This window comes from Mesocricetus auratus, unplaced genomic scaffold (assembly GCF_017639785.1).
Source record: "Mesocricetus auratus isolate SY011 unplaced genomic scaffold, BCM_Maur_2.0 Super-Scaffold_100003, whole genome shotgun sequence".
NCBI classification, from domain to species: Eukaryota; Metazoa; Chordata; class Mammalia; order Rodentia; family Cricetidae; genus Mesocricetus; species Mesocricetus auratus.
The window spans coordinates 101,646,343-101,663,889 of record NW_024429188.1 but is presented as its reverse complement, the minus strand read 5'-3'; positions in this window follow the sequence as shown (position 1 = coordinate 101,663,889).

Genomic DNA, 17,547 nt, shown 5'->3' with positions numbered 1-17,547 from the left:
CTGAGCTCCAGGTTCAGTGAGAGAACTTGCTCCAAATCCTTGAGTTGAGAGTGAGTGAGGAAGAAGGAGACATCTTATGCTGGCTTCTGCCCTCACACACATATGCATTCACATAAACATATACACATACTTATCAATCCTTCCCCCTGCCAGACTGCTATAACTTAAACCAGAAGTGATGATGCATGCATCTGGAGAGTCAAGGCAGGAAGATTGTGAGTTCAAGGTCAATATAAACTATCTAATGAGTCTCTGTCAAAGTAAAAGGAAACACACACACAAACGCGCGCGCGCGCACACACACACACACACACACACACACACACCCTAGGGCTTGCAAGTTGAGCAACAGAAAGAAAGGAATTAATGACTAATGAGTACAGAGTTTAGTTGGGGATGATAAAGACCTATGGAACTGTATAGTGGATGTTGGTAGCACAGCAGTCAAAACATGCTGAACTGTATATTTTAAATGATTAGAATGGCGAATGTTACGCTTTGTGTCTATTGCTATCATTTTTAATTTAAAATCTTCTAGAGATGATAGTCATTAAAGTTTAGGTGAGTAGCTCTGTGGAAGCTCACACCTGTAATCCCAGAATTTGTGAGGCTGAGACGGGGATTTCCCCAAGTTCCAGAAAAGCCTGGGCTACATAGTGAGATCCAGACCCCCTTGGTCTGCAGAGCAAGACTGTATCTCAAAAAAGAAAGTTTGCAGGGCTAGTGAGTGAGGTGACTCCTTGAGTACCGGCATTTGCTGCCAAGCCTGGTGACCTGAATTGGATTGCCCTGGGGCCCACGTGATGAACAGAGAGACCTGAACCCTTCAAGTGTCCTCTTACCTCTGCATTCTTTCCATGGCACGTGCACACCCCTACACACACTCACGCTGGCCCGCACGCGTGCACACGCACACACCTGTACACACAATGTACCTGTACACGCACACCACCAACAATAACGACATTGTTACTATCCCAAAAAGTTTTAGTGTACAGAACTTGCATAGCATGCACGAGTCCCTGGATTTGGTATCTTTTGTTATCCCAAACTCGACAACCTTGCCCTACCACTCAGTCACACCCCCAGCCTCTCTTTCTTTTTTTGTTGTTTTGGACAGACTTTTGCTCCTTGGCCTGGGCTGACCTCAAGTTCACAGTCCTTTTGCCTCAACCTCTTCATTCCTGGAATTATAGGCCTATACCACCATGCCAAGCTGTAAATTGCTTTTCTAACCTCCAACAATGACTAATGAGCCCAGTGTTGTTTTTAGTTTATCCTTCTGGTGCAACAAAATGTTCCAGGTTCTTCTTGCATGTTTCTTGACCCTGACCTTGAATTAGCCATTTGTTCAAGGAGTCCTGTTGCTAGCAGTGGGAAAGAATGTTTCAGGGTCACAATCCAGACCTTGCATATCATATTTCAAGCTCCAAGCTTGCTTTTCTTTCTGCCTCTCCTCTCCCCTTCCCCTCATCTCCTACTCAACTGGCTAAATGCGCATTCTGTTTATTGTGCATTAGGAGCACCACAGGACTGAAGAAGAAATGTGCTTTCATTGCTGTCCCTGATCACTGATATGTCTCCACTACCTACAACAGTGACTGCCCCATAGTTGCTGCTCAAGAGATACAGGTTAAATGACTGAATGCACAAGCTTAGAATGCACAGGGTCATACATTTCAGCCCACAGATGCCAAAGATGTCAGAATACAACGAGGTCTTCTGTGGGGGTGTGAAGGGATACTTTGAAGTGCTCTTATCTCCTGACCCGTCTCTCCAGGACCCATTAGATTTTTAATGCTGGTGCTGTCTTTTCTGTCTTATTTCATTTTTAAAACTGTTAAACTTCAATTGAAAAGCTCACATTTCATAAAAAAGTTACAAAATCGGTAAAAAAGAATTTTTGACCAACTTGCTCATTCAGTAAATGTATTAGTTATGTCATAACCACTTCTGATTGAGTATACTTAATCTGAAAACCCCAAGTCCAAAATACAATAAAATCTGAATGTCTCTGAGCCCTGACATAATGTTACAAGTGAGAAATGACATGTCTTATTTCATGTAACACAGTCGAAATCGAGATGTGCTAAAAATACTGCTAAAGCTACCTGTATGTCATGTGTCTACAGCAGGTGTAAGACACAGGGGCTGAAGCTTTCATAGCGTGAGCACAGACCCAAGTTCTAGCCACAGCATAAGTTAGATATAGTGCTACACTCCTGTAATCCTGGAGGCAGGAAGTTCTGAAGTTCAAGGCCATCCTCCACATAGCAAGTTTGAGGCCAGCCTGGAATGTGAGACCTTGTTTTTAATAATAATAATAATAATAATAATAATAATAATAATAACAATAATAATAATAATAATAATAACAATAATAAAGACATGTCTGTGGTGGCACATACCTTTAATCCCAGCACTTAGGAGGCAGAGGCAGGAGGAGCTCTCTGATATTGAGGCCAGCCTGGTCTACAGAGCAAGTTCCAGAACAGCCAAGGCTAAACAGAGAGACCGTCTCTCAAAAAAAACAAAACAAAACAAGCAAAAGATGGAAAGGAACGTGTTAGTATAAAAGTAAGACTCTCGCCGGGCGGTGGTGGCGCACGCCTTTAGTCCCAGCACTTGGGAGGCAGAGGCAGGCTGATCTCTGTGAGTTAGAGGTCAGCCTGGTCTATTAGAGCTAGTTCCAGGACAGTCTCCAAAACAATACAGAGAAACCATGTCTCGAAAAAAAAGAGTAAGACTCTCTGTTAAATACAGTGAGATACTGTGTGTTAGGATGTCAACATAGGAAACTGAGGCAACCTAATTCATTCCATAACAGTGAGTCAGCAGATTTACCCAGCTTGATAGCAATTCATATGAACAGCTAAGATTTATTAGAGCAGGAGAAAGGCACTTGTCAGCAGACTCAGAGGAATCTAGCCCAGGTTTTCACTGTCCTTCATGTCAGGTGAAAGTACACCAACACTTTTGCGTCATAGCAGCAAACTGCGGACAAGGACTCAACACCTCTGCTTAGGGAAGGTTGCTCGGTACTGCAAGGTCTGCGGCCCATATGACTGCTGGGCACATAATCTCACCTGCTAGTGACTGTCTGTGACAACTGAAACTCAAGGTTCCAACAATAAAAGCAAGCATAAACATGTGAACCTATATACGAACACGTATGTGTTCAGTCATGTATGTCTGTATGTATGTTCAGTCTTCGTCCGGAGCAACCATACCACGATGCACAGCATGCTCTAGTATTACAAGTGTGCACAATGAAATCATCAATCCATCAGTGACATGAGTGCTCTGGAAGCCAAGTTCCCAAGGATTAAGTGTTCTTTGGAGATAAGCAAGGAATAAGCCTCCAAGCCTGCTGAGCTAACTACGCCTCACAGCAATCCAAGCCTAAGATTTCTGTGTTGCTAACACCCACCATTCTGAGGGACATGTTGGATGAGGGAAGAGCGATCACTAGATCATAATTAGGGACCATTTTGGACTACACCTCACCCGCACAAGGGGTTCCCTGTTTAATGGAAATCACTTTTTTTTTCCATTTCACTCACGTAAAGGACACTTCTTCGTGTAGACTGGATTCTTACACCAACCTTCTCAGCTCTTAGAGTTGTTTTCTCTTTTTTGCCTTTTTAATTTTCATGTGCAGGTTCTTTCGCCTGCACATTTGCCTGTGAAGCACATGCTTGCAGGACCCAAGGCTGCAGGAGCACATCAGAGTTAGCAATAGTTGGGAGCCACCGTGTGTCTGCTTGGAATTAACCCTGGGTCCTATGGAAGAACAGCCAATGCTCTTAACCACTGAGCCATCTCTTCCCAGTCCCAGAATATTTTTATTTTTTATTTATATTTTGAGATAGTGTCTCATGCAGCCCAGCCTGGATTCAAATTTGCTAGGAATAGCCTTGAATTTCTGATCCTCCTGTTCCTAGTTCCCAAGTGCTGGGGTTATAGGCACCCATCACCACACCCCATTTATGAGGCGCTAGGGATTGAACCCAGGCCTTCATGAATGCTGGACAAGCATTCCACTAACTGAGTTGCATTCCTAGTCTCACCAGCGCGTAGACTAAAGCCCAATGTCTTTTCGGTGTTGAGAGCTCCGCTTAAAGATCCCTTGCTCTTACCTCATCTCCTATCACTTTCCTCTTCTCTTTCTCCACCCTCCCTCAACACAGCAGAGCCATCCTTGCTTCGGGCTCTGTGCTGAAGCTGTAGCCTCTGTCTGAAGTGGTCTCAGTAATTGCACAGCCTGCTCCCAAACCTCCCCAACTCTGTCTCAGACACCTTCTCAACCATGTCATTCAGATCAGCAGCCCCTGCCATTCCGGACTCTTCCCATGTGCCATTTCTTCACATCTGACAACATGTGCTTACCATGAAGCTTGACTTCCTTTTTCTTGTCCCCTACCAACTCCCAGCCGTAATGCTTGCTTCACGAGGGCATGAAGAACTGTTTCCTGCTCGTTGTTGAGCCCTCAGGCCTAGCTTACTGCCTGGTGCACAGTAGGGGCAGAAAGAATGGATCGATGAGCCAGGATACAGTCAGTACTCAGGAAAGAAGAGAGGGAAGGTACTCGGAGAAGACTAAGGTTCTTTATTTAGCAGTCTGCTTTGGTGACACACACTCAATCCCAGCATTTCCCGCCTTTGGGTTTTAGACAGAGTTCCCTGGCTGGCCTGGAACTCCATATGTAGACTAGGCAGACCTCCAACTCAGAGATATCTGCCTGACTGCTTCCTGACTGAGAAGATTAAAGGTATGTGCCACCACTCTCTTCTCATTTTATAGGTTTTTGTTATTTTTAATTATGCATAGGTGTGTGTGACTTCATGTGTGTATGTGGACATGAGTGCAGGTGCCGGCAGAGGCAAGAGACGTTGGATTCCCTGAAGTTAGAGTTATAGATGGCTGGGAACCATCTGATGTGGATGCTGGGAACTGAACTTGGGTTCAGCAAGTGTTCTTACCCTCTCAGTCATCTTTCCAGCCCTGTAGCTCCCTCTACTCCTACATATGTAACACACCAAACAAGGGAATGGTGTCAGATACTTTCAGACTGCAATTTTCAGTATGAATCAGGGTAATTAAGACAATCTTTCACAGATGTGCCCACAGCCAATCACTTACTGACACTCTCTTCTTCTTCTTCTTTTTTACTTATTTATTTTTGGTGTTTTTCAAGACAGGGTTTCTCTGTATTGTTTTAGAGGCTGTCCTGGAACTCGCTCTGTAGATCAGGCTGGCCTCGAACTCACAGAGATCCACCTGCCTTTGCTTCCTGAGTGCTGGGATTAAAGGCATGTGCCACCAATGCCCGGCACTCACTGACACTCTCTTAGTGGGTGATTTTAGGTTGCTTTACGTTGACTAGCCATCAGAAGAGGCTGTTTAGTAGGATTTTCTCCCCTTATTCCTGATTAAAAGCAAGATATTTACAAAAGGCCATTAAATCACAAGAAAAGAATACCGTGTGCTAGAAAGCCAAGACACTTGGACTAGAGACTAGGAAGAGAGGAAGAGCCAAGAAGTACATGTTTTCAGCAGGGCAACTGTCCCACAGTGGTTGTAGGTAGTAACTGGGTCAAGTAACTCTGTCCCCATGAATAACTTGGCCACATCAAAATGACTAGCTTTACTATTTATGTTCTTTGCCGATTTTTCTAGGAAAATTTATTTGAATGCATATTAAAAAATCTTGTCAATAGCTGGGCGTTGGTGGCACACGCCTTTAATCCCAGCACTCGGGAGGCAGAGGCAGGCGGATCTTTGTGAGTTCGAGACCAGCCTGGTCTATAAGAGCTAGTTCCAGGACAGCCTCCAAAGCCACAGAGAAACCCTGTCTCGAAAAACCAAAAAAAAATCTTGTCAATATATTTCACTTTTCTCTCTGCTTATTCTCATCTTCCAATAAGGTTTTTCTTTTTAGTTTTATTTATACTTGTAGAAATCTTCCTCTTGACTTATCCAACATTTAAGACTTACTGATTTATTTTATGTATATGAGAGTTATGCCTACATGTGTACCACCTGTGTTGCTATGCCCATGGAGGCCGACAAAGGGTATCAGAGTCTCTACAACCCGAGTTACAGACAATTGTGAGCCACTATGCATGGGTGCTGAGAACTCTGGTTCAGCGATCGATTCAGCTTAGAAAGGCATCCCCTAATGTTAGACATATAGCTAAGTTGGTATAGTGCTGGCCCTGCATGCATGAAGTCCTGGGTTTGATCCCCAGCACTGCATAAAGAGGGTGTAGGAGCACATATCTATAATTCCAGGACTTGGGAGGTAGTCAAAAGGACCAGAAACTCAGGGTCATCTTCCACTACATAGCAATTTTGAGGTCATCCTGTAAGACATGAGAGCCTATCTCAAAATAACAACAAAAAGTCTTACCCCTGAAGAGACGGTTTAATGGTTAAGAGCACTGGCTGCTCTTGCAGAGGACCCAGATTCAATTTCTAGTACCACAAGACAGCTCATAACTACCTGTAACTCCAGTTTCAGGGGATCTGACATCTTCATACAGACATACATACAGATAAAACATGAATGCACATGAAATAAAAATAAATTATTTTTGAAAGTCTTACCTAATCCAGAATGATAAAAATTGCTCAGCAGAATTTTCTTTGGGTACTGACATGAGTTGATTTTGTCAGTTGAAACCTTCAGGACATCTACGGCTTTCTCGTGATACTAGACATTTATTGCGCACTTACACCAGGTCCTGTGCCAATGGAAAGTTGAGCCCCTGTAGAGATAATTGCTGGTGGGAGCCTTGTTCTCACAAATGAGATACCTAGAGGCAGAGGCGTAAAGGCTGACTGCTTGTCTAGAGTCACACAGTTAGGGAGTGCTCAGTTCCCCTAATGTTACAGCCTGCACAGGCCTATTGTCGGGATTCAGGTTGGTATACATAAAGTCTTTGGAAGACTAGGCAGTAAAAGGCTTAGAAAGGAGTTATAAAATTATTACTGCATAGGCCGGGCGGTGGTGGCGCGCACGCCTTTAATCCCAGCACTCGGGAGGCAGAGGCAGGTGGATCTCTGTGAGTTCAAGGCCAGCCTGGTATACAGAGCGAGTTCCAGGACAGCCTCCAAAACAATACAGAGAAACCCTGTCTCGAAAAACCAAAAAAAAATTTATCACTGCATAGCCTTCATGAACATTATTTTATTTATTGTGTGTGTGTCTCCATGTCACACATGGAGGTCAGAGAAGAAATTGCTGGAATCAATTCTCTCCTTTCTTCCACTCTGTGGGTCACAGGTGGGCAGGCTTGGTGACGAACTAGGCCATCTTTCCAGCCCTATGAATATGATTTCTTTGCTTTTTTTCTGGTTTTTCAAGACAGGGTTTCTTGTGTAGCCCTGGCTGTCCTGGAACTCACTCTGCAGACCAGTCTGGCCTCAAACATATAGGGATCCACCTGCTTCTGGGATTAAAGGTGTGTGCCACCAGTGTGCAGCTGTCAGTATGACTTCTGATGGATGTATTTTATTTAGAAAACTACTTGATTTTCTGTTTAAGTATACTACTAGACATTTTCTTTTTTCAAAACCATCTATCCCCCAAACTGTGATCCTTCTATATCAGGCTAATTGACTCCTTCCCCTCTCTCCTCTCTCCTCTCTCCTCTCTCCTCTCTCTCCTCTCTCTCTCTCTCTCTCTCTCTCTCTCTCTCTCTCTCTCTCTCTCTCTCTCTCTCTCTCTCTCCCTAGGAAAAACAAGAAACAGAGAGGAAGGTGGGAACATAGAGGGAGAGGGGGCTGTCAGGAGCAGGAAGGGTATGGGGAACAGAGCAAGATGTGTGGAGGCTGCAGTGAGAAAGTTATACCCTTATACATAGTACTGTACTAAGCACAGGAAGACTTGATGGCTGTACCCTTATACATAGTACTGTACTAAGCACAGGAAGACTTGATGGCTGTACCCTTATACATAGTACTGTACTAAGCACAGGAAGACTTGATGGCTGTACCCTTATACATAGTACTGTACTAAGCACAGGAAGACTTGATGGCTGTACCCTTATACATAGTACTGTACTAAGCACAGGAAGACTTGATGGCTGTACCCTTATACGTAGTACTGTACTAAGCACAGGAAGACTTGATGGCTGTACCCTTATACATAGTACTGTACTAAGCACAGGAAGACTTGATAGCTGTAGTTTATCTTTAATCTGCATTTTTCTGATTTTAAAAATTCTTTTATTGATGCCCTTCCCCTATAATGAGATTGACAACTACCTAGAGCCTTTACCCAGTAGCTGATCGAAGGCCAAGACAGTCTACAGAACCTCTAATAGTGGAGTCAGGATTTATTCCTAAGTCACAAATGGACTTTGGGGGCCCTTTCCCTATGGAGGGATACTATTGCAGCCCAGATACAGAAAGGAGGGCCTGGGCCCTCCCCTAAATGATGTGATGGACTTTGATGATTCCCCCGTGGAGGGTCTCACTACCCCTGGGGAGTGGGTGGTGGGTGGGTTGGGGGGTCGGTGGGAAGCATGGGAGGATGGGAGTTCGAGGGAATGTGAGGACAGACATGTAAATAAGAGTGTTTCTAGAAATAATAAAAATTCTTTTATTTATCCAGACTCCCTGTATAAAGATGCATAACTTGTTTTTTGCTTTGTGTTTTGGAGACAGTCTGTCTATGTGGCCTAAGTTGGACTCAAACTCAACATGCCCAGCTCAAAGATGCAAACTATTTAAACTGGAGAAAATGTTATCTGGCATGAAAACAAAATGATAATAGCTGTTTTTAAGAAGCAGATGGATGTGGCCAGGGGCAACTGACTCTAGGGCAGAAGCCACTCTGGAAAAAAGCAGGTGACAGGAACACACATGTCACAGTTTCCAGGGCTCTGACTCACCAGTGTTCTGTTTTTCCTAATACAAGTAAAATCGTTACCTTTTCACTTAGGATTCAACTGAAACTCACTGAAAACAACAATATCTTTACATTATTTACTGTGGGGGGCAGTGCACATTTAACAGTGAGCACATGAAGGTCAGAGGACAACCTGCAGTTGTGGGCCTGCTGACGGAACCCGGGGCCTTGTGCACACTAGCCAAGCACTCTATCAAGTGACCTCCACAAAGCCAGGCGCCTTTCCCTGGGTTCTGGAAACTGAACTTAAGGAAACAGTTTACTGGGTTAGCTGCTACTTCCCCAGGCCTCCCCTGAGCTGTTGAGGTAAAGGTAAGAGGGTCTGGATTTCAAGGCCACACCCAGCTGTGTACAGAGTTTGAGATGATCCCAGGCCACACTAGCCCCTCCAAACCAGGAAGCCAAAACCCCATTTAAAACTTCTCCCATGATCTCTATTTTTGCCTCAACAAGCACCAAACTCTACTTTTTTGATACTAGAGACCACACCCATTGTTCCTAGTTGTTTCTTACACGGAATTCTGCCATCCTTATCAAACCTGAAAAAGTCCAATGTATTTTGAGGAAGGTGGACTCCAATCTTTGCTCCAGAAATGACCTTTCCTGGACACACAATTGCCAATGACTACTTCAAAACAAGATATAAGGATTCAAAGTGGGGGGGGGTTGTTAGGAGCAAAAGGAGTCCTTTTCATTTCATTCATCCATCCATTCAGTGTTTGTAGTGTGTACGTGTCAGAGGACAACTTTTCAGAATCAATTATTTCCTTCCATCATGTCAGTCTCAGAGATCGGACTTAGGTCATTAGGGTTGGCAGCAAGTGCCTCTACCAGCTAAGCAACCTCAGCAGATCAACAGGAAGGCTTTCAGAAGGAAGGGGACACAAAAGTGTTAAACTCTTTGCATATGTGTATGGAAGCTGTCCAACAATGAAAAAATTAATTTTAAGACTGGGAATGGAGGCAGAGGAAGATGGATCCCTAGGTGTTTGAGGCTAGTTCCAAGCTACAAATTCCAGGCTAGCCAGGACAACATAGTGAGACTTTGTCTCAAAATAAACAAATACTAAGAATTATAATATATATATATTAAAATACAGGCATGAACATCTATTTTAGCCAGTGTGACCAGGGTGTTTACTCCTTTGAAGACAATGAACACAGAAGTCCCATTTTTACTTTTTTTAAAATTTAAATTAGAAACAAGCTTGCTTTACATGTCAATCCCAGCTCCCTCACCCTACCCTTCTCCCCCGCCCCCCACCAATTCCCTCAACTCCAGACCCCATCCCTCCTCCACTCCCCAGGGACAGTGAGGCCCTCCAAGGGGAGTCTTCAAATTCTGTCATATCATCCCGGGCAGGGCCTAGGTCATGTGTCCAGACTGAGAGAGCATCCCTCCATGTGGAATGGGCTCCCAAAGTCCATTTGTATGCCAGGGATAAATACTGATCTACTACCCAAGGCCACATAGATTGCCAAGGCCTCCTCACTGACACCCACATTCAGGGGGTCTGGATCAGTCCCATGCTGGATTCCCAGCCATCAGTCTGGAGTCCATGAGCTCCCCCTTGTTCAGGTCAGCTGTTTCTGTGGGTTTCACCAGCCAGGTCTTGACTCCTTTGCTCATCACTCCTTCCTCTCTGCAACTGGGTTCCAGGAGTTCATTTCAGTGTTTAGCTGTGGGTGTCTGCCCCTGCTTCCTTCAGCCACTGGATGAAGGCTCTAGGATGGCACATAGGGTAGTCATTAATCTCATTATCAGGGGAGGGCATTTAAGGTAGCCTCTCCACTATCGCTTAGATTGCCAGTTGGTGTCATCCTTGTAGATCTCTGGAAATCTCCCTAGTGCCAGATCTCAGAAGTCCCATTTTGAGGAAACTTGTACCCAGATTTCTACTAGCAGCCCTCGGGTGACCACAAGGACGGACAATGGTTGGTGTCCTTTTTGTCTTTTCCTTCTCCCCTCCTTCCCACTTACCTTCTTCTCCCTTCCTCTGCCTCTGTTCCTTGGCCTCTTAATTAGGATCTTGAATAACACAGGCTCTATCCTGAACTACACTCAGACCAGGAGTTTCCTTCTTTTTTTTTTTTTTTTTTTTGGTCTTTTGAGACAGGGTTTCTCTGTATTGTTTTGGAGGCTATCCTGGAACTCGCTCTGTAGACCAAGCTGGCCTTGAACTCACAGAGATCCACCTGCCTCTGCCTCCCGAGTGCTGGAATTAAAGGTGTGGGCCACCAATGCCCGGTCAGGAGTTTCCTTCTTAATGTGTCTTCTTCCTGAGAACTAAAATTCCCCCACAACACTAGCTGTGTCTTCCTTTGAATAGCATCTCTTTTCTTTGAGGCTGGGTCTTACTTTGTAGCTCTGGCTATGTCTGGAATTCATTATATAGACTAGACTAGTCTCAAAATCAGAGATACCTGCCTCTGCCTCTAGAGTACTGGGATTAAAGACACATGTCACTGTGGATATTTGACCTTAAGTCTTTCAAAGGACAGGAAGCATATACTCCTTACAAGCCCGAAGACAACTAGTGTCAAGTTCCAGATTCGGGAAGGCCTAGAATTATCTACTGAATTTGGTTGCTCTTTTGCTTACGTGGCATTAGACAAGTGCTTTCTGTGAAGGGTTAGTAACTCCAAGCTTAAGAAATGGATGCAGTGACCAACTGAAGAGACTATTCCCAAGTACTAACCAAAGACTTCCTGAGTAGTCTACATAAGTTTTCAACATGAGCTTTCAGCAGATGTCTGAATGCTTTCAGAAAGGTGATTTTGGAAATGCTGAGTTTTAGAAAGACCCAGAAAAAATGGGAAAACTATTAACTTGAAGTGTGGTCCAGTGATAAACTGAATTTAATATGCATAAGGGACTGGGCTCCAACACCAGCAAATGAAAGAAAGAGAGGGAAGAAGGAAGGGGGATGGACAGTCAGAAGGAAGGGAGGAAGGGAAAAGATAAGAAAGACAGGAAGAGAGGGAATGAGGGAAGGGGAAGGAAAGAGAAGAAGGAAAGGAGGGAGGAATAGAAGGAGGGAGGGAGGGAGGAAGGAAGGAAACCTTGTAGCATGGTGGCCCAAATATAATCCCAGCACCCACTCTGGAAGTGAGATGGGTTTCCAGAACAAACTAGGTAGCTAGACTACCCTAACCAGCAAGCTCCAGATTCAGTAAGAAACTCTAGCAAAGTGAAGAAGGATTGAAGAAAACATCCAATGACAACCTCTGGCCTCCACATGCACACACACACACACACACACACACACACACACACGCACTCACACGCACCCACGCATGTACCTGCATACACATGCCATGTATAGATACAAAGTAAACTTTCTAGGTAGAGGAAGCCATATGTGCTATAACTGAACCTTTTAATATGGGAAAAATGACGTCAGGAATGGAAGTTCTGCTGAAAAGCTACCAAGTTTGAAAGTCACATCAGCCAAGAATCAGAGTGAGGAAGACTGTTGGAAAGTGCACTCACATGGTATACAGCAAAAACTTGAAATTTAATTTGATGGTTTATCAGTAACACTTGAGGTTACAAATAATCATAAAAACCATTTAAAAAGCATTACTCTTTCAAGTGGCTGGGAGTGTCTATAAAATTCACATTTACAAATGGCAAAGAGCACCCATAATCCTTCATGCTGGAAAGTTATTTTGTCTGGAGCTGCCCACAAGATTGTAAAATAGGCCAGAAGCAAAATGTGAAGAGCACATTGGCGAGGTCTGCAAGCCTTTGAAAATGCTGCCCAGTGCCACGGGAAGTCAAGCGGCATGCTTAAAGTTCAGCAGGGACCTCCAAAAGTCATGTGAGATGTCGCAGTCATTTGTGATTATTACCTGCAATCAGCTTTAATGCGGTTTCTCTGCTGTTAGTGTATTCATTTCTGCAGAAAAGCTGCCTTAAGTGGCAGTGCATTACTCTGGAAGATTCTGGAATAAAAATTGCCTTTGCTTAAGTTCCTTATCTGATACTTACTGGCTGCGTGACCTGGGAAAATCTCACAACCCTCTCTGGACCCGCATTTCATTATCTGCAAAGTTGGGACGGGACAAAAAAACAAACCAACTTTCTTTCTTATCAGAAGATTTCAAAAGTGCTTAGAGCACTTCTATTGCCTAACAGACACATAATAATGCTAAAAATGTTAGCTATTCTTAAAAAACAACAATTAAGGTTTCTTACCCCTCAACCCTCCCAAATGTTTTCCCTCTGTACATGCGGGTTCTGCATATTTGAATTCTACAAGACTCAAATGATAAATTTTTGAAAAACAAAATCACACCCACATTGAAGTGCATTTTTGTGTCTCAATCTATCAACAACACAGTATAATAACTATTTATATAGCTTTCATATTGTGCTATATATTGCCCGTAATCTCAAGGTGATTTCAAGTATAACAGAAGATGGTGTCATGAACTTCACCACACACACAGACTTATTGACAATGTCATCTGTAGCCTGCTCTGTCTTGAAGGAATGTCCTCAAATATTTTCCTGGACAGTTTTGTGAGCTGTCCCAAGGCTGTTTGTCACCCATCTCCCTATCTTGTTGATGATGTTTACCAGGTTCTGGCAAGGCATGGGACTTTTGACTTTGCTGCCCCAATAAGGGTACAGCTGCAGGCCATAAAATCATTAGGCTGGCGCCTGGAACTGACCCGCATGACAGAGCAAGCCACAGTTTGAGTCATCCTGTGAGACCAGGGATGTGGGGAGCTGCCTCCATACTGCTTTCCACGGTCTTTCTAAGTAAAAAACTATCTATATGCACTTGAGCTCATTCCTTTGTCAGCCAAATCTATTCCGGGGTGATGAGTTCATCCTCTGTAGGTGTTACTGTATAAGGACTGCTTGGCTCTGACAATGCTGAGAACAATGAGGAAAATCACCGAAGTAATGAATGAAAAGTGATATTGAGGTAATTACAAAGTGAACTGTGAAGCAGCCATTTTTGCTGAGTGGCAGGGAAGGACGTAAGAGAGAAGGGCAAGAGAACAGGGATCCTGAGGCAAAGAGGACACAGCTATGAGGACTGGTAGAATGGTGGTGACATGGTGGAAGTGACGGGAATAATGGTAAGATGGGGACAAAGTAGAGAAGTGAGCAAGGCTAATTTATACATGGCTTTGTAGATCACACAGCAGTTGGTTTTCTGAGGTGCTGAGGAAGTGACATGATCAGATTTATATTTTGCAAAGATCTCTTCCTCAAAAAAGTAAACTAAATAAATAAAAATAAGACAATAGTAAAAATCAACAAAAAGGAGAGCTGGTAAGATGACTCAGTGGGCAAAGATACTTGCCACCAAGCCTAAAAACCTGGGCACCATTCCAGGACCCACCCACAGGGCCGAAGAGCAGCAACTTCCACAGACTGTCCTCTGACCCCTACATGAACACGTTATATTCTCTCATATTCTCTCTCTGTCTCTCAATGTGAAATATGGCAGAGAGATCTCTTCAAGTTCAGGGAGACTTAATGGGATGAGGAGGGGGAGGTCAGTTGGAACACAGTTATGGCAATCCCAGTGCTTGAACTAAGTTGGAGGCCAGCTGATAGATGTCAGCCTGCTTAGAAGTGGCCAGGTTGTCGTGAAGGGGAATAGATTCTCCACCACTGAAAGGAGGTGACTTTTTCTGTAAAACAGAATCCCACAAAGGATTCCAGCAGAGGAGAAACTCACTATGACTAACGCTTTTTTTTTTTTTTGGCCTTTTCATTTCTTTCTTCTCTTTGAGATGGGGTCTTGCTATATTGCTCAGGCTGGTTTCAAACTTTTGAGGTCAAGTGACCCTCCTAGCTGAAATTAACAGTATTCACCATCAGTCCTAGCTCCAACTAAAGGATTTTGTTTGTCTATTTCCTTGGTTTCTTGAGACAGCATCTCAAACAGGCCATCTTGTCTTGAACTCTCTATGTAGCTGGGGATAACTTTGAACTTCTGGTCCTCCTGTCTCCACCTTTCCAGTGCTGTGATTCATTACAAGAGTATGCTAGCCCCCCCCCCAGGCATCTTTATGAGAGTTTGCCTGCATAACTGGTACCCACAGAGACCAGAAGAGAGCACTGATCCCCTGAAACTGGAATTATGGGTGGTTGTGAACCATGTAGTTGATGGGAACTGAACGAAGGTACTCTACAAGGACAAGTGCCCTTAACTGCTGAGCAATCATTCTAGCCCCTTACATTTTTAAAAAGATTTATTTTAGAATGTACTAGTTCTTGTGCTGGCCTTTACAAAAAAAGAGAGAGGGGTATGAGGGCAGATGGGCCCAGGTGGAAGCACATCAGGACATAGGCTACTACACCAATCCAGACGGGGAATCATGCCCATACCTGAGATGGCCTTCCCTCTGTGAAATGTGCTGTGCACAAAGCACTTGGAATAGGAGCTGACACTGGAAAACAGTAGCTAGCTGCCATGGCCACTAGTACTTCTGAAGCCTGCCAGACTGCCTTTCAGAGGGCTCTTAAGAGGTTCTTGTGTCCTTAAAAATGCAAATGAAATCTTCTCATTTCTGGCATTAAAACCCTCAAGGGCCTTCCCATTGTGGAATGCAGAAACTTCATACTTCTTGCCACAACCTTCAAGGTCATTCATGGCCCAGCTCTGGCTCTTTTCTGATCTTAGTTCCTACCACTCTTCCCTCAAGCAACTCCGATGGCTTGTCACCATCTCATTTTCTTCTGCTTTTTTAGCCCTAGATTTTCCCTAATGTAGATTTATTCCATTTCAGCTCAACCATCACCTTTCCTAATCACCCTATCTAAGTAAGAGGGCCTGACTCTTATGTCCAGCATACCAATTTTACTTCCTTCATAGCACCGGGTGTCTTGGGGCTGGGTATAACTCAGTGGCAGAGAACTTGGATAGCATGTTGAGGCCCAGTCTAATATTTTTTGTTGTTTGTTTTGTTTTTTTGAGACAACGTTTTTTTTGTGTGTGTGTGTAACCCTGGCTATCCTGGAACTTATTCTGTAAGTCAGGCTGGCCTTGAACTCACAGAGATCCTCCCTGACTCTACCTCCTGAGTGCTGGGATTAAAGGCACAAACCTCCATTGCCCAGCTCTCCCAGTCTAACTTTTAAGCCTGGTGTGGTATTTTAGGTAAACACCTGTAATATCAGTCTAGCCTAAAACAGACTTGTTGCAAAAATAAAACAAAATAATACAAATGAAATAAAAAATGTCTTGTTTACTATTTCTCTCTCCAACAAGAACGAATCTAGCTTGTGTTCTCCAACACTTGGGACAGAGAATACTGTTTCTAGAATCTCAAATTTAGGGAAGGACATCAATTAATTAACCTTACAAGCCCAATGTAGAGAATTAAAATAGGAACATACCAATATATAGACATGATTGCATCTGCAATGGAAGACTACAAAAGCTTTTATATAACAAACCAACACTTTCTTGGGCACCAATATTCCTTTAGATGTTTATCCAAATACATTGACTCCTCACTCCTCACTTGGACCCAACCAAGATAACTAAAAGCAGTATAAAAGCTTGGCATCTCTGCCTTCATTTTCTGTCTCATATACTTCAGATGAAAAGACACAGGTAAGTCAGCCTTAACCTTTCCTCGAGTTACCTAGGAATCATGGGACAGCAGAATCTTGTAGGACAGGTGGGAGCAATTATCCATGAGGGCATACCCCTGCAGCAGAATGATACCTGTAGGAACCAAGATAACTCCGGCAAGAGAGGGAAGATGACAGGGATAAGGGCTTGGGCTCATCTTGCAAAACCAAAACTGAGACAACTATCAACTAGATAATGTCCTTATCAGAACTACTTAATTATGGCTCTTACATTCTTTCCCCAGCTCCTCTGTTGCAACCTAAACTTCATGCTGGTACTCTGGAAGGATTATCTTGGACTCACTGGACCCCTTTATCCTTTTCAACATTACAACATCAAATAAATCTCCTTTTCTGGTTTTCACAAAGACTTGTCTTTTTAGTGTATATTGGGGATGGGTGGCTGGGTCTACCTTACTTGGGTTGCTAGGGCCCAGGCTTCTGCAACGCCCCCCAAACTTGGTATAGTTCCTAAAATGGATATATGCTTCCCTGTCTCGCTAAACAACTTCAATGCAATTTTGTGTCCTTTAATCAGCATAATTTTACAGGACTGTAAAGAGAAGCCCCAGAGAATTGATAGGACAGTTATTACCATTTGTTCCTACACTAACTAGCCACAGGAAAGTTCAACGTCCTTTCCAATTTTACATTTCCTATATCTTTAACTGTTGCCCTGAAAATGACTGCTGCTCTTCTCAGTAACTCCCCTTACAAACTGACTATATTTGAAAGTTGCTTTTAAAAAACGACATAATTAGGGGTGGTGGTGATGTAGGTCAGGAAGCAGACTGTCTAACCCCTAAGCACTACATAAACAGGATGTAATTCCAGAACTCTGGAGGTAGAGACAAGAGGATCAAAAGTACAAGGTCATCCTCAGCTAGAGTGCAGTTCAAAACCAGCCTAGGCCACATGAGACCTCTGGCACAACAAAATTATTAGAAGTACATACCCTCAGAATTGGGTTAAATAAATGCAAAGAGGGATTTCTTTCCCGGCTGTTTAGGTTGGGTTAGG